General features: G+C 36.5%; 2 long non-coding RNA genes across 6 annotated transcripts in view; one reads left to right on the forward strand and one right to left on the reverse strand.

Annotated features, from left to right (window-relative positions):
* LOC145506337 (uncharacterized) overlaps nt 1-24,814 on the reverse strand; it is a 788,916-nt gene that overhangs the window by 657,846 nt on the left and 106,256 nt on the right. For all 5 annotated transcript variants that reach the window (XR_014053776.1, XR_014053775.1, XR_014053773.1 and 2 more), the window contains exons 2-3: nt 10,701-10,815; nt 9,907-9,948 (exon numbers count right to left, since the gene is read on the reverse strand). This is a non-coding gene — a long non-coding RNA (uncharacterized LOC145506337). The remainder of the gene's footprint in view (nt 1-9,906; nt 9,949-10,700; nt 10,816-24,814) is intronic.
* LOC145506340 (uncharacterized) overlaps nt 1-24,814 on the forward strand; it is a 160,435-nt gene that overhangs the window by 65,663 nt on the left and 69,958 nt on the right. The gene's annotated exons all lie outside the window — the stretch shown is intronic.

Genomic DNA, 24,814 nt, shown 5'->3' on the forward strand with positions numbered 1-24,814 from the left:
CTCTATAGCAGCTATATCAGGAAGTAAGTGAGCAAATGCAATAATCTTGAGTTTGTGATGTGGTAGACTCATGGGAGGAAAATGCTTGACATTACTGTTTATATAACTACTCAGAAACATGGTATCAACAGATTCAAAGACCTTTGCTTAGTCAGAAACTTTTTTTTTCTTAATATAATTTCTATGAAATTTTCCAGTCTTCAAAGAAACACAATTCTGCAATATTTATTTTAATAAAGGATATACTGCAAAGAAACCCTGTACTTGGTGAGTGTGCAAGTTTGTTCCTCCCTGGTCTATGCTGGTGTCTGGCTGAGTTTTAGTGAAGTTATTCCCAAGCCATATTTTGCTATCTGAAGATGGTCATTAGCAAACTAATGCCTAATACTCAATGTCTTCTCACGTACTCTTCAGCAGCTTTATTCTGCTTTTAGAGCTCTTGATATACAAGTGAAATTGAACGTGAAATATAATATCAAATTTTTCTGGGTCTTATGCGACTGTTTCATTTGGGAATAAATTTTCTTTAGCATATAACAGCAGACCACTCCAAAACAACCCTATTCTCTGGGCCTTTCCTATTTTCTGGAGCACACTTCAGGAAGATCTCCCTAGCCTCAGCTACCTACTTTCCGTTTCTTTGATTATAGAATGATTCCAAACTGAGAGCATTTAGCATCCATCCCCTTTAAAGATCCATCCCCTTTAAAACTGATAAGAGATATGTGTACACAAACAGGTATATGTTTTTGTGTACATAATACTTTGGCCACCTGATGCAAAGAACTGACTCATTTGAAAAAACCCTGATGCTGGGAAAGACTGAAGGTGGGAGGAGAAGGGGACAACAGAGGATGACATGGTTGTATGGCATCACTGACTCAATGGACATGAGTTTGAGTAAACTCCAGGAGTTGATGATGGACAGGGAGGCCTGGCATGCTGCAATCCATGGGGTCGCAAAGAGTCAGACACAACTGAGCAACTGAACTGAACTGAACTGATAAAGATACATATATACACACACGTATGCGTGTGTAGGATAAATCTTAACACTTTCACATTCATAGCCCCACAAATCTAAAGCTCATATCATATCAGATAATTTTTCCAAAAGACTCTCTACTAAGTCAAATACACTAATTCCTTAAACAAATATTTAAGTAACCATAATGTGCCAAACACTTTGACGAGCATTAAGGACATAGCAGTGAACAAGAAAAATGGACGCTTGTCTTTATGAAGCTTATAGTCTATCAGAGAAATTGGGTAAGCAACCGCAATTAGGTGTATGATAGGGTTACACCAGGTTGTCCAAGAGACTGAAGAATAAGGAGACAATAAGTTAAAAGGCAGAGAATAACGTTCTAGCCAGAAAAGTAGCATATAAGAAGGTCCAGCTATAAGAGAGAACATCTCAGATTGAAGGAATCACATAAAAAGTATTTTCACAGGAGTGTAGAGTACAAGGGTGGGGCTGTGAGACAGGAGTGCACAGTGGTGCCCCACAGGAAGGAATAATAAATCCTGCCTGAGGACGGGGGACAAGTCAAGGCAACTCACAGAAGTTAAGGTTGATACACAACTTGTCCTACATATAAGCAGTTTTTTAGGTAAAGAAAATAACAGCAAGAGGAAAGGCACATGGATATGAAGCAACAGATAACTTATCCAACTGTCTCTAGTTAAAATGTGACAACTCCAGGGAAATTCTACTCCAAAGTTCATGCTTTAATGCAATAAACAGACTTGGAGCCATTGCAGGACAACAATGAAGCATACAGCACCAGAGTTCTCAAGAAGCTGTTCTGTGTCATACCCTAATAACAATCAGGCTGTGCTTTGATCTTTAATATTTACAGGGTGCTTTTCCATTTAATCTCACACCAGCACTGAGTCTCAGTACATTAAACAACTCATACAACTCAATAGTTTAAAAAAATAATTCAATTAAAAATGGGCAAAAAAGAAATTTTTCAAAAAAAAGACATACAAACAGTCAATAGGTATATGAAAAGACACAGAATATCACTAATCAACCTTATACATGTTAGGATAGCTTCTACCAACAAGATAGGAGACAACAAGTGTTGTTGAGGATGTAGAGGAGAGAAGAGAACCCTTATGCACTGTTGGTGGAAGGTAAATTGGTATAGTCATTATAGAAAATAGTGGAGAAGTTCCTTGAAAAATTAAAAAATAGATCTACCATATGATCCAGCAATCCCAATTCTGGGTATATATCCAAAGAAAACAAATCAGTATCTTAAGAAGATAATATCTGCAACCCCATGTTCATTGAAGCATTTTTCACAGTAGGCAAGATATTGAACCAAACTAAGTGTCCATCATCTATCAGATGGATAAATATGTGATATATATACATACATACATATCCATACATACAACATACACATATATACATATACATAGTGCATTACATGTATTGAATATATATACATATATGAACATTATTCAGCCATTTGGAAAGGAGATTCTGCCATTTTCAAAAACATGAGCAAAATGAGAGAACATTATGCTGAGTGAAATCAGTCAGACAAAGAGAGACAAATACCAAACTCATATAAAACACAGAACGGTGGTTACCAGGGGCTAGGGCATGAGGGATATCGAAAATGCTAGTCAAAGGGTTATGTCTTCAGTTACAAGATGTATAAGTTCTGAGGATCTAAGGTACAGCATGGTAATGATAGTTAATAATAATGTACTATATACTCAAAATCTGTTAAAACAGTATGTCTTAAGCATTCTCACCACATACACAAAAAATGTAAGGTGATGGATGTGTTAATTAACCTGATTGTGGTCATCATTTCACAGAACATATATATATATATCAAATCATCCAACTGTACACTAAAATGTATACAATTTTGTAAATTACACTTGAAAAAGAAAATTTTAAGTTGTATTAGGTTTTAGTTGCATTTGGTTTTAACCAAAGAAGTTAAAGAATGATTAGTTATCCCTATAACCTTTTAAATCAGGAGCACTGAGGCCTGTTACCTGCTGTTCACCTGCTGCTTATTTTTTGTATATTCTAGTCAGTTGCCTGTGTAGTCTATAATCTTTAGCAAATATCCATGGTGAATCCAGCATATAAGGCACAGTGAAAGTGAAAAGTGAGTTGCTCAGTCATGTCTGACTCTTTGTGACCCCATGAACCATACAGCCCATGGAATTCTCCAGGCCAGAATACTGCAGTGGGTAGCCTTTCCCTTCTCCAGGGGATCTTCCCAACCTAGGGATCGAACCCAGGTCTCCCACATTGCAGGAGGATTCTTTACCAGCTGAGCCACAAGGGAAGCCCAAGAATACTGGAGTGGGTAGCCTATCCCTTCTCCAGCAGATCTTCCCGACCCAGGAATTGAACCTGGGTCTCCTGCACTGCAGGTCTCCTGCACTGAAGACACAGAGAGGGGATAAAATAACTAAAGTCATTGTCCCAGCACCAGAATCATTTATAATTTAGTAGAACAGAGATGATATACAAGGCAAATAGAATCAATCATTGGAGCAGATACATTCAATTTATAGATTCAATAGAGACAAGTAGGGTAAACTTGGGATAATATCACCAAGAAATCAAAACATATCCTGGTAACACTCATTCATCTCTCATTTATAAGTTAATGAGAGGCAATTTTAGACCTAGTCTCTCAGAATAAAAAAGACCCAGTGTCTCTATCACTCCTTAGCTCTTAGAAGTTGAGAATGTTATTCAAGCTACTGTACCTCAGTTTCCTCCTTTGTAAAAGAAGGATAATAACAGTATCTGCCCCATCAGGTGATGATTAAAAGAGGTGATACAAATAAAATACTTAGCATAATGTCTGACACAATATAAGCCAATATTATTTATCAAATATTTATTGGGGATTTAATAGGTACCAGACACTCACATTATGCCAAGAATAGAAAGATGAATCAAAGAAACTCTGGAATGCTAAATCACCTGCAAATGATTCTACCCAGGTAATGTTTAAGGCAGACAAAACTTCTACAATCAAGTTTTCATGACCTGAAAACTAATCATAGATTCTGGAAAATTCTTTAAGTGTTAAGAATAAGAATGATTTGCTGTCATAAGGGGAAGTAAAAGAACAGCCTTAAATTAGACCTTTTCAAAAAGAAGAATTAGCTTCATTGTGCTAATTAAATATATGAAGTAATCTTCCATGACACTCATAAAGAAATCTCTCATAACTGGTAGCTCCTAACACCTAGGAAATTATTGTGTAGAGTTTAAACTATTCAAGCAAAACTAGTCCCTGTAAGATATATTGAGCATAAAATAAGAAACCATCCTGAACTAAAAAACAATTGCTTTAAGTGTTGATATGTTACACAGTTCTTCCCTATAGAAGCAAATTATATTGTACAAAACTAAAAGATACTCTCTTAGTGGAAAAACAAACCAAAACCCAAGTATATATGCTAAAACTTATATTTATAGGTCTTCACCTATATAGTGAATGTCCTTTGTTATTTGTTTTCATTTATATAGAATCACTATATAAGCACACATAATAACATAAACCATAATAGGTTTCAATGCAGGTATAAGGAATTTAAAGCATTATGTATGTCAAAATAGGAAAACTGAGCTGAGAATTTTCTGATATGTTCCTTACTTATTCATCCTCTCAGACCTATTCTGTCAATCAAAACCTTTAGCAGAAGGGGTCAGTGGCTTTTTCCCTACTATAAGTGTGTTTTTCTTAAGGTACAATTGACATACAACATTAATTTCAGGTGTGCAACATAGGGATTCAATATTTGTATACACTGAGAATGATCACCATAAGAAGTCCTGTTACTGTCACCATACAAAGTTAATACAATATTATGACTTTATCCCCCATGTTGTACTTTACATCCCCTATAATATTGATTTTATAACTGGAATTTTGTACTTTTCACCCATTTTACACCCCAAACACTAAACCCCCTCTTTTCTAGCAACTGCTTCTCTGTATATGTAAGTCTGGGTTTTGTTTAGTTTTGCTTGTTTGTTTCTAAATTCCACATGCAGGGTTTCTCTGGTGGCTCAGTAGTAAAGAACCCACTTGCCAATGCAGGAGACACAGGTTTGATCCCTGGGTCGGGAAGATTCCCTGGAGAACCCACTCCAGTATTCCTGCCTGGGAAATCCAATGGAAAGAGGACCTGGTGGGCTATAGAGTTGGACAAGACTTAACGACTGAGCACACACAAAGAATATAAGCAAATGTAAGCTGTATCCCTGATCGCAAAAGGAGTTTAATATAGTTGTTGAGAACAGGTCTACATGTATAGAGTAAACCTTCAACAAAATTGGGACAATCAATATTTATTGATCCAGATACAGTATAAATATCATATGTGTAACACAGACAATAAATGCTATAGAAAACTGCTAAGAAATGGACCAAAACTGAAACAAAATAAACCATGAATAGGGAAGTCCTACAGCAGCTTAAACTAAAATGAAAATAACAGTGAGTTCTTATGAAAAAAGCATTGTCTTAATGAAGAAATATAAAAAGCATGATTTAGCAATAGATTGACCCTAAACCTCATTGACCCTTTTTAAAAAATGTATTATTCTGTATTTTAGATCATATTTGGAGTAATAGAGAAAGAATGAGCATTGAAAAGTGTCTGACATTTTTTACAAAGATTTAAATTCTTTCAAATACCTGACTACTGAAGAACTGTCTACAGAATTTAATGAAATGAAATGCCTACTTGTTAGATACTAGTTATTAACACAATATGGTTTTCTTTCTTTCTTTCTTCCTTCCTTTATTTTTCTTTCTCCCTTTTGAGCAGCTTAAACAATTTACTTCTCACAGTTCTGAGGTGGAAGAAATCCACGATCAAGGCACTGATAGACTCAATGACTGGAGAGAACCACTTCTTGGTTCAAAGGCCATTACCTTCTTGCTGTGTCCTCAGATGGCAGAAGGTGCAAGGGAGCTTTCTGAATTCTCTTTTCTAAGGGTATTAATCTCATTCTTGAGAGTTCTGTCTTCATGACCCCTAGAAGACCCACCTCTTAACACTATCATTTAAGGGATCAGGATTTCAATATTCAAGTTTTGGAGGAAAACAAACATTCAGTCTGTAATGTCAAGTGAATCACATACAAAGCAAATGTGGGAACTACTGAATTCAACTCTGCTGCTGCTGCTGCTAAGTCGCTTCAGTCGTGTCTGACTCTGTGTGATCCTATAGATGGCAGCCCACCAGGCTCCACCGTCCCTAGGATTCTCCAGGCAAGAATACTGGAGTGGGTTGCCATTTCCTTCTCCAATGCATGAAAGGGAAAAGTGAAAGTGAAGTCACTCAGTCGTGTCTGACTCTTAGCGACCCCATGGACTGTAGCCTACCAGGCTCCTCCATCCATGGGATTTTCCAGGCAAGAGTACTGGAGTGGGGTGCCATTGCCTTCTCCATAATTCAACTCTAAACCCTTGCTAATGAAAGTATGGTCCACTAACAGCATTCATATCACCTGGGAATTTATTTGAAATTTTAAATCTCAGACCTCACCCCACATATATACTTAATCTACACACAACATCCTAGATGATTCATTAAAACTTTTAAATTTGAAAAGCAGGCAGTTGTGCTCCTCAGTCAGTTCAGTCACTCAGTCGTGTCCAACTCTTTGTGACCCCATGAATCGCAGCACGCCAGGCCTCCCTGTCCATCACCAACTCCCGGAGTTCACCCAAACTCATGTCTATTGAGTCGATGATGCCATCCAGCCATCTCATCCTCTGTCGTCCCCTTCTCCTCCTGCCCCCAATCCTTCCCAGCATCAGGGTCTTTTCAATGAGTCAACTCTTTGCATGAGGTGGCCAAAGTATTGGAGTTTCAGCTTCAACATCAGTCCTTCCAATGAACACCAAGGACTGATATCCCTTAGGATGGACTGGTTGGATCGCCTTGCAGTCCAAGGGACTCTCAAGGGTCTTCTCCAACACCACAGTTCAAAAGCATCAATTCTTCAGCACTCAGCTTCCTTCACAATCCAATTCTCACATCCATACATGACTACTGGAAAAACCATAGCCTTGACTAGATGGACCTTTTTTGGCAAAGTAATGTCTCTGCTTTTTAATATGCTATCTACGTTGGTCATAACTTTCCTTCCAAGGAGTAAGCGTCTTTTAATTTCATGGATGCAGTCACCATCTGCAGTGATTTTGGAGCCCAGAAAAATAAAGTCTGACACTGTTTCCAATGTTTCCCCATCTATTTCCCATGAAGTGATGGGACCAGATGCCATGATCTTAGTTTTCCGAATGTTGAGCTTTAAACCAACTTTTTCACTCTCCTCTTTCACTTTCATCAAGAGGCTTTTTAGTTCTTCTTCCCACAATATCAGCATCACTCAGGAACTTGCCTGAAATGCAAATTATCTGGCTCCACCCCAGATCTACTGAATCAGAACCCCTCTGGGAATGGGCCTAGTGGCTGCATTATTTGTTAACAAGATCAGCACTTTACATCGGTGATATTGAAGATAATATAATGTACTATGCAATGTCCAAAGAAAATGTGTAACCCTTAGCCTATTCCTTTCTTTCTATGTCAAGAATTTAAGGGCACCTGCCTTCTCTTCCATTGATGGAGTTTACATTATCTACAGTATTTATATTATAAATACAAGGCCCACTAGGAACAAGGTCTAGGGTTTCCCTGGTGGCTCAGACAGTAAAGAATCTGTCTCCAATTTAGGAGACCCAGGTTCAATCCCTGGGTCCAGAAGATCCCCTGGAGAAGGAAATGGCAACCCACTCCAGTATTCTTGCCTGGAGAATTCCATGAACAGAGGAGCCCAACACTCCAGTTCATGGGGTCTCAAAGAGTTGGACACAACTGAATGACTGACACTCCCTTTCACTAGGAACAAAAATAAAGGCAGAGTGGCAACTGATCATTGAACATTAGTAAATGATGTTCATTTTGCTATTTTAATGAACATCCCAACTATTCATTTTAATATTAATGTTAATTGTGCATATGTGCATGAGTGTTAACTGTACTACTGGTTAATTATATTTGAATAAGGAAACAATGTACACAGAAAAAAAAATTCTAACCACATTGGGAAAAAAATGAAATGAATAACAGGCATGGAAATTCACTGTAGAGAGGTAGAAGCTTATAGGAGAAAGCTATGTGTCAAGAGGTAAATAACCTGCCAGAGTCTTCTACACTGAAAGATTTTTTCCTACAAGAAACATTTCAGAACTACATACCATTTTCTAGGTCCTAGCTACAGAAATATGAAAAAAAAAAAAAGACATAGTATAGTCCTTGACATTTAGGTTCAAATGTATTGAGAAAAACAAATACAATCAAGAGATAATTATAATACACTGTTAAGCATCATAATGGAGATTGGTCCTGCCTATTAGAACCAAGCAAGATTTCTAAATGAAGCAACTAACCCTCTGGAGAAATTAGGAAAAGCAGAAATAAAGTGAAGACTATACCTGGCATACTGAAGCTTGAGTGAAAAATGACCACACAAGGAGAAAGGCAGGAAAAAGTAAAACCCTAGAATTACACCAGAGTTTTCTCCTACAAAAGAGAATGTTTATTGCCAAGTGACCAAAATGGGTGAGATTTTATTCTTAACAAAAAATTCCCTGTGAAGGGTTGATTGATTTGGTCTAATTTGCTATGACAGCTTCTGCATTTGAAAAAATCTTAAACCTGTCTCTCAAGAGTCTTCAGATTCATGAAAAATCTGGTGTGTTAGGAAATGGAAAGATTGCTACCCTCCTGACCACCACTCCCACCATGGCCCTCCACTTATAAAAACACTCTGGAGATAAAATCCACAAACAGATGGACAAGAGAAAATTTACTGATTCTTTGCTAGAAATTATCTGCAACAAGGGTACTCAATGCTATTCTTTATTGTAATGCAAGTCACAACCCCACCCTCGCTGCAAGGACTACTACTGTATTTGAACCAGTCAGAATCTCATTTTTTTGACAAACGATGGGACAAACAAGGATTGTAGTTTTCCTAACAAGGAAGTGCAGAGGTCTCTCTGAAACAGAAAGCTGCACCCTTAATCAAAATGGTTCATGCTCTCTAAAAGCAAAAGAGGCTGGCCAGCTTGAAAAGGTCCTCTTTTGCAGTAACCCTAAAAGAAGCCAGTACTGAAGAACTGGACCATATTGTAATTCCCTGAAGACAGCCCCTCAACTCTATAACATGCAAATTTCCTGTGGGAATACTGAAGTCACCAGGCATCCCTCCATCAAATGTATATTAATGAGTCCTGTAAAGGTTCTCAAAATCAGACCAGGTGAGGTAGCTAGTGTCACACAGGATATTTATTAAACCATTTTCAACTGACCACGTGGTATTACTGTTGCCAGAAACAGATGACCCAGTGATTTAACAGAATGTAAGATACAAAGGGTTTTTTCCTTCTCTTTCTTTGCAATTGCCCCTGGGGTCCTGTTTTGAGAGTAAGATAAACAAGGACAAACAATTTAAACAATACTGCCTGTGGTTTCAGAAACTACTCCAGTAAAGTGTTCTAAGAGACAGATGACAAAGTGACAATCCACTTCTGAAAAACATTAAGAAAAATTCCTAGGAAACTACATTTTAAGTTTAACTCTTTGCCAATGGAAAAAGCATTTCAGGAGTAATTTAGTTGAAGAATATGGATTGTTTGTTGAATTGCATAGCTCTCATTTATTATAAGACAAATCACAACATCCTCTTAACGGGGTAGTTCTGTGTTCAGAACTATCAGGAATTTATTTTCTCAGTATACAATAAGGTAAATCTCTTCTGAACATATCCCATCTCTCCCCATTACCTAATCATCAGATATATTTTTTTTAAAAAAGGCTACTTGCCTTAAAGTGAGATGATTCCTTGATCTCTTCCAAATCCATCCTCTGGAATACAATAGAAATTATCAGGTCTGTAGTTTGAATTTTGAACTTTATATTCATGAGTCATGAGAAAAAATGCCATTCTTAAAGCAGTAAGTAGTTTTTCTCATTCTTTAGATACTAAGGATTTGATTCACCTCCAAGAGAAGACTGAATCTTTGTTTTAGGATACTACAGTATAATATATAATTTGGCTAGGCAAAATAAGCAAACGAACCCATGATGGCAGTGGAAAAGGTGTGAGATATTGAGGTGCTTAAGTGCTCCTCATGATATGTCAATGGCTTTGTGTTCATTGCTGGTGATAATTACAAATATACAGAATTTGTTTCCTCTTCAGGATGCTGTTTTTCTTTTGAGAGTCTGAAAAGTTAGGCCTGAACTTCCAGTAGGAAGTGGCAGAATCTCTTCAGGGCATTCTAATTAAAAGAAGATAAATGGCTAGTAGGAGTCTTCTTGTGGAGAATCTTGGTTATGAGCCTGAGAGCCATTATATATAGTAGAGTATCTAGTTTTAAATTATTTTTCTTCACTGTTGTTCCAGTTACTATGACTATATAACAAATTACCCCCAAACCTAGCGGCAAGAAACAAAACATTTATTTTGTTCATGGTTTCATAGGTGAGGAATTCAAATAGGGCACAATTCAAATTATGCGTTATGGTGGCTTTGGTCTCAGAAGGAAGATCCAAAGACAGGGAACTAAAATCTTCTAAAGTCTGGCATGCTAACATGTTAGGCATGTGATGCCTACCGTTGGCTAGCAGCTTCTCCTCTCCAATGGGCCTCTCCATGAAGTCTCTGCAAATGATATCTTCAAGATCACAGGACTTCTTTCACAGCAGTTCATGACTCCAAAAGCATATGTCCTGAGAGACAGAGATAAGGTTAGAGAAGGTTTTATCATCCTCTATGACTTAACTTCACAATGTAATTTTTACTACATTCTACGGTGATTAGAAGCAAGTCACAAAGAAGGATTCATATGGAAGGGGAACAAATATATGGACTCCACCTCTTGATGGAAGAGTATGTCCAAACTACTATAGTGGACACACTCTAAGGGGGCCCAGTGAGACATGCACTTGCATAATTCCCTCCCCTTGAGTATGAGCCCTGCAACTTGCTTTAACAAATAGAATATCACTGCTTTGATTAGATTACATAATAAGATAAAGGCAGATATGATGCTGCACAGAAAGTATTGCTCAAATATGTCCTGGTCAAAATGTTTGTGCTCCCCCAAATTCATATACTGAAGCTTGAACTCATATTATTACAGCATTTGGGAGGTAATTAGATATTAGCATGGGGCCCTCATGATGGGATTAGTATTCGTATGAGAAAAGACACCAGAGAGTTTGCTCTTTCTCTATCTTCTATGTGAGGGCACAGCAAGAAGGTGGTCATCTGCAAGCCAGGAAGACAGTTCTCACCAGACATGACCATACTGGACCCTGATCTTGGATTTGCAGCCTTTACATTTGTGAGGAAATTAATTTCTCTTGTCCTAGTCATCCAGTCTATGCTAATTTCATTACAGCATCTGAAGCTGACTAATACATTATGTTATATGGCAAAGGTACTGGGATATCACTGCCAAACTTCTGTTGGCAGACTAGAAAGAGATTATTCTGTGAGCCTTGAGGAAGCAAGTTGTTCTGATATAAACTGCCAATGGATAGGTCCACATGACAAGTAACTGCAGAAAGGCTAAGGGCCTCAGTGCTACAATTGTGAGATACTTTTAAAACACTTGAGCAAACTTGTAAGTAGATCCTTTCAAGTGAAACCAGAGGAGAATGCAGCCCAGTCAACACTGAATTGTAGCCTTCCAAGACCCTCAAGCAGAAAAGTCAGTTACAACAGATCTCTTTGACCCACCTCCCAGAGTAATGGAAATAAAAACAAAAATAAACAAAAGGTTTTGCACAGCAAAGGAAACTATACAGGAAAAGACAACCCAGCGAATGGGAGAAAATATTTGCAAACGATGCAACTGACAAGAGAAACAACTCAATCAAAAAATGGGCAGAAGATTTAAACAGACATTTCTCCAAGGAAGACATACAAATGATTAAAAAGCACATGAAAAGATGTTCAGCATCACTAATTATTAGAGAAAGGTAAATCAAAACTATGATGAGATATCACCTCATCAATCAGAATGGTTATCACCAAAAATCCACAAATAATAAATGATGGAGAAGGCATAGAGAGAAGAGAACCCTCCTACATTGCTGGTGAGGGTGTAAATTGGTACAGTCACTATGAAGAACAGTATGGAGGTTCCTTAAAAAACTAGAAATAGAGCTACCATATGATCCTGTAATCCCACTTCTGGGCATATATTCATAGAAAAACAGGGTCCAAAAGGATACATGTACCCCAGTGTTCATGGCAGCATTATTTAGCTAGGATATAGAAGCAACCTAAATGTCCATCTACAGATAAACAGACAAAGAAGTGTGGAACATAGATACAATGGAATATTAACTCAGCTACTAAAGAGAATAAAATAATGCCATTTGCAGCAACATGGATGGACCTGAAGATTATCATACTGAGTGAAGTAAATCAGACAGAGAAAAATAAATATCATATGATATCACTTACACGCAGAGTATTTTAAAAATGATACAAATGAATTTATTTATGAAATCAAACAGACTCACAGACTTAGAGAACAAACTTATGGTTACCACAGGGGAAGGGTGGTATAGAACTATATTTAAGCAAGTTTGGACTGACATGTACACTCAACTATATTTAAAATGGATAATCAACAAGGATGTACTGTATAACACAGGAAACTCTGCTCAATATTAGGTAACAACCTAAATAGGAAAATGATTTGAAAAAGAATAAATACACATATAACTGAATCATTTGCTGTACACCTGAAACTAACACAGCATTCTTAATCAACTATACTCCAATATAAAATAAAAAGTTAAAAAATAAAAAGAAAGGTCAAAAAAAAAAAAAAAGAATTCTAATCTCAGCCTGATCCACTGGGAAGCTCTGGTGCAAGAATTGTACCAGAGAGCTTGTCCCACCCAGAGGCAAGGTTACTAGACTATTCACACCCCACATCAGAAAGCCACAGCTGCAAGGTGGGTATAGTGGGAAAGGAAGGAAGAAGGGAAGGCATCTTCAGACAAGAGATGGCTCCCATCAAGTTGGTTAAATCCTCAGAATAAAGATGCAAGTATGTGCCACTAACAATCAACACCTGGAGTAGCAAAAGATTCATACAAGGCCCCTTAATCTAGACAGGGCTTCAACAGTTTCTGATATATCTGCCACATGTTCAGCCAATCTTTGCCTAGATTGTTCTAGTGAGAAAGAACTCACCATCACACAGCAGCCAATTGTATCACTTGGACAACTTAAAATACAAGAGCCCAGACTTTCTCTCATTGGATGTGGGGGAATGGAGTAAGGTCATTGCAGAACAGCAGATGCAAAAGCATAGAATATAAAAGAGCAGAATGGTATGTGTTATTGCCACAGCTGGTACTATGATTTACTGCAGTTAAAACTTAAGATGTGGAAATAGAAAAAAGATGAGCCTAGGAAGATGGTTATAGGTCAGATAGCCAGATAATGTAAGACCTACATGCTTCATTGAAGACTTGTGATGATGCCATAAGATACCACTAAACGTATTTTAGCATTCAAGGGAAATGATCATCTTTTACAGAAAGCCCATTCTGGCAACAATGCAGAAAGCAGTCCTACCTCATTACATTACACGGGGGTTTCACATATGTGTTTCCTCTGGGCTGTTGGTTCTTTAAGGACAAGAAGCTTGCCTTCTTTATTCTTCTATTGTGAATGTCTAAAACAATACATGTTTATGGAAGTAAAAGGAAGTGAACTGATCAGAAGAAAAAGAAATCATTACGACAACTCAGATGAGAGATGTTCTCTATAAGAAGTCAGAAAATCATAGCCCACAAGCCTAATCTGGCTCACCACCTCCTTTTTGTAAATAAAATTCTAATTGGAAAACAGTCACAACAATTTGTTTACATATTGCCCATAGTTGTTTTCATGCTGTAACAGCAACAGTTTGGTAATTACACACACAAACCATATGTGGCCTGCTGCTGCTGCTAAGTCACGTCAGTCATGTCCAACTCTGTGCGACCTCATAGACTGCAGCCCACCAGGCTCCACCGTCCCTGGGATTCTCCAGGCAAGAACACTGGAGTGGGTTGCCATTTCCTTCTCCAGTGCATGAAAGTGAAAAGTGAAAGTGAAGTCGCTCAGTCATGTCCGACTCTTCGCGACCCCATGGACTGCAGCCTACCAGGCTCCTCCATCCATGGGATTTTCCAGGCAAGAGTACTGGAGTGGGGTGCCATCGCCTACAAAGCCTAAAATGTTAATATCTGGCCCTTTACAGAAAAAGTTTACCAGCCCCTGCACTGAACTGAAGCAGCAGTCATATAACTGAGTAGGCAGGAAGGATGCACATGATATTTACAAGGCAAAATCATTTGGTATAGACACTACTCTTTGTTCTTAGTTCTATTTCACAATACCACACACACATTAGAGGCCCACAGTATAAATACGTATAAAAACCTTTCAAGTGTCCCAGTGTAATTTTTGACAAATCTTATTTACTTTCTTGGGCTTCCCTGATAGCTCAGTTGGTAAAGAATTCACCTGCAATGCAGGAGACCTGGTTCGATTCCTGGGTTGGGAAGATCCGCTGCAGAAGGGAAAGACTACCCACTCCAGTATTCTGGTCTGAGAATTCCATGGACTGTAAAGTACATGGGGTTGCAAAGAGTCGGATATGACTGAGCGACTTTCACTTTCACTATTTACTTTCTCAAATTTAAATTGAACTATCACTTCCACAAAGATTCTTAAACTCTGAAGAACACATGGTGGAGTCTACTTACCACACAGAGTTACAGATCCAAAGCAGAAGCAGTATCTGATTGGTCCACTTAGACAAAGATATTTCTGCAGTAATGGGATAGTATCAGCCCTGGGGTCCCTTATATAAATCTTCTAAAAGGCTCCTAACCTCTAAATTACTGCCACATTCTTGTTTTCCCTGCAGGTCTTCAGAGATGGCCTAAATCTTTTTTACCTCGTTAAGCGGCTCTGCACCAGAGTCCTCTAAAAACTTTTCACCCGAAAAGTCTCCACAAGGCTTGAATTTCTTTTCCCTTCTCTGTAGTCAGAACATAAAAGGTTGCAATTCAAAGAAAAAGTAAAGAACTGTCATGGTCCTTTTTGTTAGTGTTAATCTCTGAACTGTAGATTTAGGGTGACTATTTTTTTCAGTTCCTGGTTCTCTACTTCCTGTTTGAATATATACTACAAAGTGCTGGTGAAATGTATTTATAGGACACAGTTGGCCAGTTGCTAGGCCTTTTGTATCAGGACTTGAAAGATAAAGGCAAGTGCTTTTCTTAAAAAAAAAAAAAGTAATCTGCAGGCACAGAAATATCTAATCATAGTCATAGTCATAGCACCAATACTCCTAGGCAGGCAAAAACAAAAAAACAAAAAAAAAGGTAATTTAGATTAAAAGTTGCTTATTACAAAAATGGATTTTTAAATATCACACCTTGAATAACAAACTCATAAGCAAAAATTTTCCTATCCCCCATGGAATAAATTTAAGGAAAATGAATAATGTATTAGTACTTTTATTACTAATGCGTTAGTATTTTTATATTTGAAGATTATTTGCCTCAACTATTTAGTTTGTGTCATTATTTGGAAGAAAGTAATGAACCATATATCATACATCAAAATATTTTTCATACATCAAAATATTTTTCATACATCAAAATAATGAAAGCTTTAAGTGTGAAGACAAGCACAAAAACATACAACTAGAAAATGTAAATATCTCTCTAATTTTAGAGTGCAGAAGGATCCTTTAGGAATATGAGTAAGTAAAAGCAGAATCTGAAAGACAAAGTGAAAACTTAAGACTTCTGGGTATCTTAAACAGAATTTTCAAAATTTAAAAACCAATAACCAATATGGAAAATATTTCAATGTGTATGACTAGAAGTTTTGTCTTTTTTTCAGGAAGAATAAACACATTAAAACATAATTTTAAAAAATGAGCACAGAATATGAAGGTACTATATAAGGAATAAAAATGACTAATAAATATATGAAAAAAAGTCTCAGCCTTGCATATAATCAAATAAACATGAACTAAAAAAGGTAATAAGTAATCTCTTTTTGTCTGTATATGAGTAAAGACATTTTACTTTAAAAATAGTACACAGATATATTAGTTGAAATTATTTTGGTAGCAAATAACAGAAAATTGATTCAAAAAAACAGTGGAAAATCAGTGAACTCTCAAAAATTTTAAATTCCAGAGAGAAGTTTGCCTTCAGGCATAGTTTAATCAGTAATGAAGCTCTAATTCTCTTTAATTCTTTGGATCTGGTCTATTTATCAGCATTGTGCTAAAGATGGCTACCCTCATGAGATAAAATGGCTACAAGAGTTGGCTTTGCATAACATCATTTAGGAAAAAAAGAGAGTATTTCTTTTATCAACAAGCTCAGTCCTGGCATTCATTCTGATTAAATAAATTTAGGTCACGTGTCCAATCCTTAGGTAACTGTGGCCAGGAAAATAGAATTATCCAATTGGATTAGTCCTGTGTTAACTATCCAAGCACTTCCCTGGTGGCTCAGATGATAAAGAATCTGCCTGTAATGCAGGAGACTGGGGTTCAATCCCTGGGTCAGGAAGATCCCCTGGAGAAAGGAAAGGCAACCCACTCCACTATTCTTGCCTGGAGAATTCTATGAACAGAGGAGACTGGTGGACTACAGTCCACAGGGTTGAAAAGAGTCAGACAAGACTGATCAACTAACACTCCTACTAACTGTCCATGGCTAAATCAATCACTGAAGCCAGGGCAATAACAGTTTGACAACTTGTTTAAAGCATTAGGGACCATTCGTGGTGACCAAGATGGGGTAAATTCTCTTTAAGTCATGCAGCTATTACATAATGGAGGAAGAGGGATAGAGCAGTTGCACTGAGGTTGTACAGAAAAACAAGTTTAGGTAGGCACACTGTGTTTGTTGTTCATTCACTAAAGCATGTCTGACTCTTTGTGACCCCATGGACTGTAGCACACCAGGCTCCTCTATCCTCCACTATCTCCCAGAGATTGCTCAAATTCATGTCCACTGAGTCAGTGATGCTATCATCCTTTGCCATCCACTTCTCCTTTTGCCTTCAGTCTTTCCCGGCATTACGGTCTTTCCCAATGAGTCAGCTCTCCACATCAGGTGGCCAAAGTACTGGAGCTTCAGCTACAGCACCATTCTTCCAATGAATGTTTAGGGTTGATTTCCTTTAGGATTGACTGGTTTGATCTCCTTGCAGTCCAGAGGACTCTGAGAGTCTTCTCCAGAACCACAGTTCAAAAGCATTAGTTTTCTGGCACTTAGCCTTCTGTATGCTTCCCACATGGCTCAGTGGTAAAGAATCCGCCTGCCAGTACAGGAACTGCAGGTTTGATCCCTGGATTGGGAAGATCCCCTAAAGGAGAAAATGGCAACCCACTCCAGTATTCTTGCCTGGAAAATTTCATGGACAGAGGAGCCTGGTGGGCTACAGTCCATAGGGTCACAAAGAGTCAGACACGACTGAGCACAGCACACACACAGTCTTCTTTATGGTTCAATTCTTACATCCATACATGACTACTGGAAAAACTATAGCTTTGACTGTATGAACCTTTGTTGGCAAAGTGATGTCCCTGTTTTTTAATATGATGTCTAGGTTTGTCATGGCTTTCCTTCCAAGGAGCAAGCGTCTTTTTATGGCTGCAGTCACCTTCTGCAGTGATTTTGGAGCCCCCCAAAAAATCTGCTACTTCTTCCACTTTTTCCCCTTCTATTTGCCATGAAGTGATGGGACCAGATGCCATGATCTTTGCTTTTTGAATGTTGAGTTTCAAGCCAGCTTTTTCACTCTCCTCTTTCACCCTCATCAAGAGGCTCTTTAGCGCCACTTCAGTTTTTGCCATTAGAGTGGTATCATCTGCATATATAAGATTGTTGATATTTCTCCCGGAAATCTTGATTCCAGCTTGTGATTCATCTAGCCCAGCATTTCTCACGATGTACTCTGCATGTAAGTTAAATAACCAAGGTGACAACATATGGCACAGTGTATGAAGCAATAAATTATTGAAGTATTTATGGAAAAATTTGACTAAATATAAAGCCTTAAATGTTTATATACATTTGTTCCAAAATATCAGATCTTAAAATTTATCCCAAGGAAACAATCATGGTTAAATACAAAGATATATCTATTAGGTTGGTTTAGGATATCCAAAAATTAATGTACAACAATGGAAAATTAAATAAATTCTGATACATAAATATAATGGTATATTATACAGCCTTTACATGTGGGAAAATATTTACTGACATGTAAAACTGCTCAATATATATATTGTTATATTATTAAAACCAACAGAATAATCCATGTTGGTTACTTATTTTTAAATTTTGAATATTCTGCTTTAAGATATTGTCAGCTGAAAGAAAAACACACAACAGAGCTGTGAGCTAAGATTATTTGGGATATTACTGAGGATTACAGCCCAGAAAACAGCCTCTCCATGTCTCTGAGAGAAATACTCGAAAGAGATAGGGTGAAAAGCCAGTATATATGTGACTTTTGGCTAGGGAATATGTGGAGGCAGTCAAGCATACCTCTCAGCAAAAGGTTACTGCTAGTCACAAAGAATAGATACCTTAGTTAATGATTTTAGTGCTTTTCTACGTATGGGAAGATGCAAAAATCTGGGTTCATTAAAATTCTTTCTGAAATATACATGCAATTATCTAAGAGGCTTATTTTTCCAAAGCACAGAGTATCTCACCCTGTTTTTCATCCTGAATTGCTCTTGGGTGTACTGTTGGTCAGAGACTCCAAAGGCTAATGACTTAATCCTTGTATAACTGGATGGTGAGCAACATTTTTTGTTTTACAGTATTCAGAAGTCTTAATGAATTATCCTAGTTCTGTAAAATAATATATATATTCATTGAAAAAGATTTAAATACATAAAAAATTAAACAGTGGTTGTCTCTGGATAGACAGCATTATTTTAATGACTTTCTGTATTTTGTAAGTCTTCTTAATGCTTGTGAATCATTCCAGTAAAAAAATATTTAGTTTGAAAATTAGTTTAAAAGAAAGAATAAAACAAATCCACATTTTAAAAAGATTTAATGGGAACTATGGCTTTAAGAGTGTGTTGGTGAAGAATTTCTAGAGTTCCCAATTGCAGGTTGAGAGGAAGTCCACAAAAAGGCACAGCTCTACAAATGAAATCTTTAAGTAATCTATATCTTATTCATTAAACAGTACCAGCATGCAGCCATCCTTTAGTTGTACAGCATAAGCCCACTTGAAACCCAATATGCTGATTTTATCCATAATGACTCTCCTACCCCGTGGGGAAGAGCATAGCATGAACAAAGAAATGTTAAACTTCTCAAGAGGGCTTTGTAACTCCCTGAGGAATCCCTTTTTGAGAATAAGCACAAATACATTTATATATCTAGGTAAGTGATGGCTAATAGCCCAAAATTGTACTCTATGTAGCCCCAGCTGCACTATATGTAGCTTCAACTTTCACATAATTGATTAAAAGAGCAAACGTTGGGCTGGCCTACGTAAAATTATGTGTACAATGGGCTATAGGACTAACCATCTCAACTGACTTTAAAAATTGTTTTTAAAGTCAGTTAAAATGTAACTGAAAGTAATTGATTTCATCTATTAATGTATCACTATATAGACACAAACCCACAAAAGCTAAATATGCATCATCTAAATGAGAGCTGCAGGACTGAACAATGTACAGCCTTGCATGATATGAGAGGATTCCACACATATCTGCCGTCTGCACAAAGCTGATCCTAACTTCACTGCTTTACAATGTACCCTATTCTTCAGTCACCATAGACCAAATATACTGCAACAAGTGAAGAAAGGCAAGAGAAGAGCACAAGTATCAGGGAAAATTTACTTTTCTGATTTGAGAGTAAAATTCAAAGCATTCATTTATTTGACATCCAATTAATATTTATACAGGATAGAAAGGTGACTTAAATGAACAAAAATCCCTGCTCCTTGCAGCAGACATTCTAGTGGATACATGGCATACATATAAAGTCTAAATAAGGTTCTTTCCCCTCTTGCACTAAGATTCAGGTAAAATAAAAAATGAAATTGGGTATCTAAGATCGAGGCTGGCAAACAGTGAATGAGATATCCTTTGCTAATAAGAGAGCTTGGAGAGTCCATCCTATCTGAATTCTGGGAAAGGAAGAGGAAAAGGCAAGTCTGCAGCCAAAATCTGGTCAGACATTTATCACTGGTGCTTCTTTCCACCTTCATATTAGGTGACCTTTACCTAATTACTGTGCCTTCTCTTTCCTACACAATACCAACCATTCTTTAGATACCCCCAGTCAACAGTGAATGAGAAAAGGATGAGAAATGTCATATATATTTTTTTCTCTATGGATGCTGCTGTACCCACCAGTATCTGACCCATATAAAAACCACTAAGGGAAGAAAAGCCTGGGGGATGGATGCATGGAAGAACAGATGAATGGAAGGATTATTACAAGGGCACAAGCATTAATATGTGGAAAAATAAGTGAATAAAAATGTGAAATAATAAGCGAAGTCATGAACCAAAGAATAATTATATAAAGTAGGGAAAAACTTAAAGGTGTTCATAGGAAGCCTGTGAAGTCAGAAATAGTAAAGATTGGAGAGAAATAAAAAGAAATCATAACCCAAAGATGTGGATAAGATTACAGACTCTAGCAGAAAGAAAAATAATAATTAAAATTGTAGAACTTGAAAGCCCCAGGGAAAAACAGAAAAAAAAAATCACAGCATCTCTTAAAGATGAGCAGAGGAGACAGGGGGAGGTTAGAGGTTTTGCTCTGATTCAGCCTTGAATCCTGATGCAGTGAGAATGACTCTGCTTATGAAAACAGCAGACCCTGTGAGCTTCACTAAAGTGGCATCATGCTTTCAAGCATAGAAGTATGTGCAGAAAAATTACAAACTTTTGTTAAAGGCTTAAACATTATGTACACCAAGTTGATATCAATTTTAGGTACTTATAAATAGCTTTTATATTTTTAATAAAAATAAAAACCTTCAAAATTGAAAAATACAAATAAGAAAAATAGAAATTAAAATCATCCACAATATTCCAACAATCAGAAATATTTCTGAGTTTTATACCAGCTTAATATGTATGTGTACATGCACACACATTTGTGTTTAGTATAATATATATTTAATTAGATTAGCTTAACATAAAATGTATTTTTGATTTTTAACAGATTAATATTAAATGCTATTCATTCTTTTTTCACATAAATATATTGTAAATATTTCTATGATAGGAAACTGCCCTCAGTATTATAATAGTTTATCCTCATGCTATTTTATTTTATGGGTATACCAAATTTAATCAAGTAATCTCTCATTGTTAGAAATTTAGTTTTGTTTCCCCTCATGTTGTTATTTAAAACAATTTAGTTTTGCTATTTTAATACTGTTTTATTATTTAAAACAAAGTGCTACATTATCTAATTATACCATTATTAATAAACACTTGCATTGGAATTGCTTGATCAAATTTAAAATGCTAAGGCTTTTGATATGTGTATTAATTATGATGGCTTCAGTTGCTATTAACAACAATAAAAATCAAATGTCTTAAATAATAAGCTTTTTATAACGGATCTCATAGAGTCCTGAGATAATTCAGGTCACATAGTTGGATTCCTCCGGTAGCTCAACAACGTTATATCCCGCCACTTTTTGTCTTGTGTTCTGCCCACTTTGATAAAAGCCTCCTCCTCTCATAGACTCCACAGGCTACCACCAACTCTTGGGAATACATTTTTTCTCTTTTAAGTTTAGAGAAAGAACATTTTTCCCAACCCTCAAACAAAAATCCTAAATCTTACTTTAGATCAGTCTGCATCATGTGCCCATTCTTGAGCTCTGACAAAGGACTTAGATGTTGTCAATGTACAATCCCACAAATAGTGTGAGTTCAGGTTTCCTCTAGCCTTCACTAATATTGAGAATTAATCTTTTTAAAAATCACAATAAAATCAAAAGCTGCCTAACTAAAAATAATAGGCCATTATTCACTTTTTCCTTTCTTTTCTCTCTTATCGGTGTGAACTTTTTAATTTTGAAAACTCTGGGATCTAAAATCAGATGGCCCCTGACTAGACAGAGTTGCTTTATCTTAAGCAAGTTAGAGAAATTCTCTAGAAAACAGGAATAATAATAATAGATCTGCCTCTTGAATTTTAATGAAGATAAATGAAATAAATTTTTAAAGGCCTAGTAAATGTTAGGTTTTGTTTTTCATTATTATCTTACTTTTATTATTAAATTTTTATGATTACTTATTCATTCTTTGTGCTCATCTTTCTATTGGGAGTAGCCATTTTTAATCCTAAATAGGAAGATTATTTTTCATTTTTTGAAATGTATATTTCTTCATTTAAGATATATATGTAAATACTCATATTTTCTTCACTAGTCAAATGGCAACACCTACAGACACTAGCCATTAGTATCAAAAAACTGAAAAATTAGTCAATTTAGAAACACTAGAAAATCAATCACTGATGAGCGGGTGAGTCAATTTGGCCTATCATCCTCCATTTCCAAGATACTTTGCATATAAGGATTCCCAGGTCACTCAGTGGTAAAGAATCCACCTGTCAATGCTAGAGATGCAAGAGACTCGGGTTTGATCCCTGGTCAGGAAGATCCCCTGGAGAAGGAAATGGCAACCCACTCCAGCATTCTTGCTTGGAAAATCACAGGGACAGAGGAGCCTGGTGGGCTACTGTCCATGGAGTCACAATCTGATACAACTGAGCATGCACATGGTTCCTTTGCAAATAAGGCGTTTGTGTTACTATAGCTCCACGAACCCTATAAAACACTAGACTTTCTTCTCTGTGACATTTCGGACAAAAATGCCAGCAATGATGGATAATGGCATGACTAATGCCAAAATGAGTTACCTCAAAGACAACTGTGATTTCATTTATACGATAAATGTTATTTGTTAGACCTTTTACAAATTTCACAAATAACTCTAAGTCTCAACCCCTTATTATGATCAATATCTTTAAGAATTAAGAGAATTTTGAAGGGGGAAATAAACAGTGAAAGAAATCTCTCATTCACAAGTTATGAATATTCCTATCCAAATACAGGAATAGCTTGATTTACTAAAACCTTATATGAAGCCATTCCTCTAACTGGAAATAGAAATGACATTTTTAGTTTGTTCAGCATGCAGTGTGATTCTTGTCTGAATGGTGTTATTTCTGGCTCCCCAATGAGGCACTGTTACGATTGGTCAAAAAGGATCTGGGCTCCCTTCTTCTCTTTGGATGTGTTCTTCCTCTGAAATTTGTTAGAACAGAGAGATTTTTAATTTCACCACAAAATTCAGCAGTTCTCTAATTCCTGAACAGATAAGTTCTAAGAAAACAAAACTTACTTCACTGTGCCCGCAAAAGCTCCCTCCTTGCCCTATACATACAGCATATCATAGTTAGATTACTAATGGATATTGTTCAACCTTCACTGTTCTTTATCTTCCCTTATATATCTCTCATGCATATGGACCTAATTATCGCAATCTAAAAAAATGCCTTTTGGAAACTGGGAAGGTTTGCCCTATTCTACAATATTTGGCAGTGTTCATTATAACTGATTTACTTGTTAGGGCAAAATTACTGTAACCTGTAAATGAATGTTAAGATTGTTGGATGCATACCTGTACTGAATCAATATTTTATAGCTTCTTGGCCCTGTGTGGGCTGACTGTTCTACCAGAATGCTCTAGCACCATGGAAACGCTAGGAGATATTTTCTCTTAATTGTAAGAATGTTTGACAGATAACAGTACAGTACCATGGAATTAAACTCCATTACTGATGAATTCTGATCAGCTTATAACCTTTTTTATTATATTATTTGAAGGGTTGTTTTTTGTTTTATTTTTGAGCTTTGGGACTCTATCCTTGCTCATATCACTTTTTAAAAGTCTTAATGTAAGCATTGCCTTGCCTATATAATTGCCATCAGATAAACAAATCCAGTTTTTTAATTAAATATTTTCTCCATTTAGAAAAAAATCCAAGTTGTTAACTATGATTAAAATATTTTTGAAGAAATATTTTTAAAGATTAAAAAATTCTGCTAATATCTCTCTATTGCTAAATTGTAATTTGTCACAATTACATTAACCTTAAATTCTAATGCCAGAAATATGTGTATTTAGCTAAAAAAAATTATTTATAATTTTAAAAACAAAAAATAAATAATGTGTTTTATACGCTTTTACGTCTAAGAGAAACATGCTATGCTTCTACCTGTCTAGTCCAATGAGATGGAGTAGAAAATAAATATTTATTATTTTTCTAAGCTTAAGATTTTTTAACCAGTTGACTCAAGTTTTACCCTAAAACTCCCATAGCCCTAAAGAGTCAAGTTCATAATGGAAGCCAAGTATCCAAATCCCTAGGCTAAGTTTCCAGAAAAACAGATAACTGCCAGTCACATTTTTTTTTTCTTGCTTGTTTCTTTCTCAGAAATACTTAATGAGGGTTCAAATAGCTGTCTATAGACAACTCATTAACGTGCCATATTTTCTCCTAGTGCAGCACTGTGATGGCTCTCCTACTCCAGAAGAATGAGGTATTTTACTTTAGCACGTGGATTCCACCAGATTCCTCTCACTCAGCACTAGTATTC

This window comes from Giraffa tippelskirchi, chromosome 5 (genome assembly GCF_054371585.1).
Source record: "Giraffa tippelskirchi isolate mGirTip1 chromosome 5, T2T-mGirTip1v1.2.pri, whole genome shotgun sequence".
NCBI lineage: Eukaryota > Metazoa > Chordata > Mammalia > Artiodactyla > Giraffidae > Giraffa > Giraffa tippelskirchi.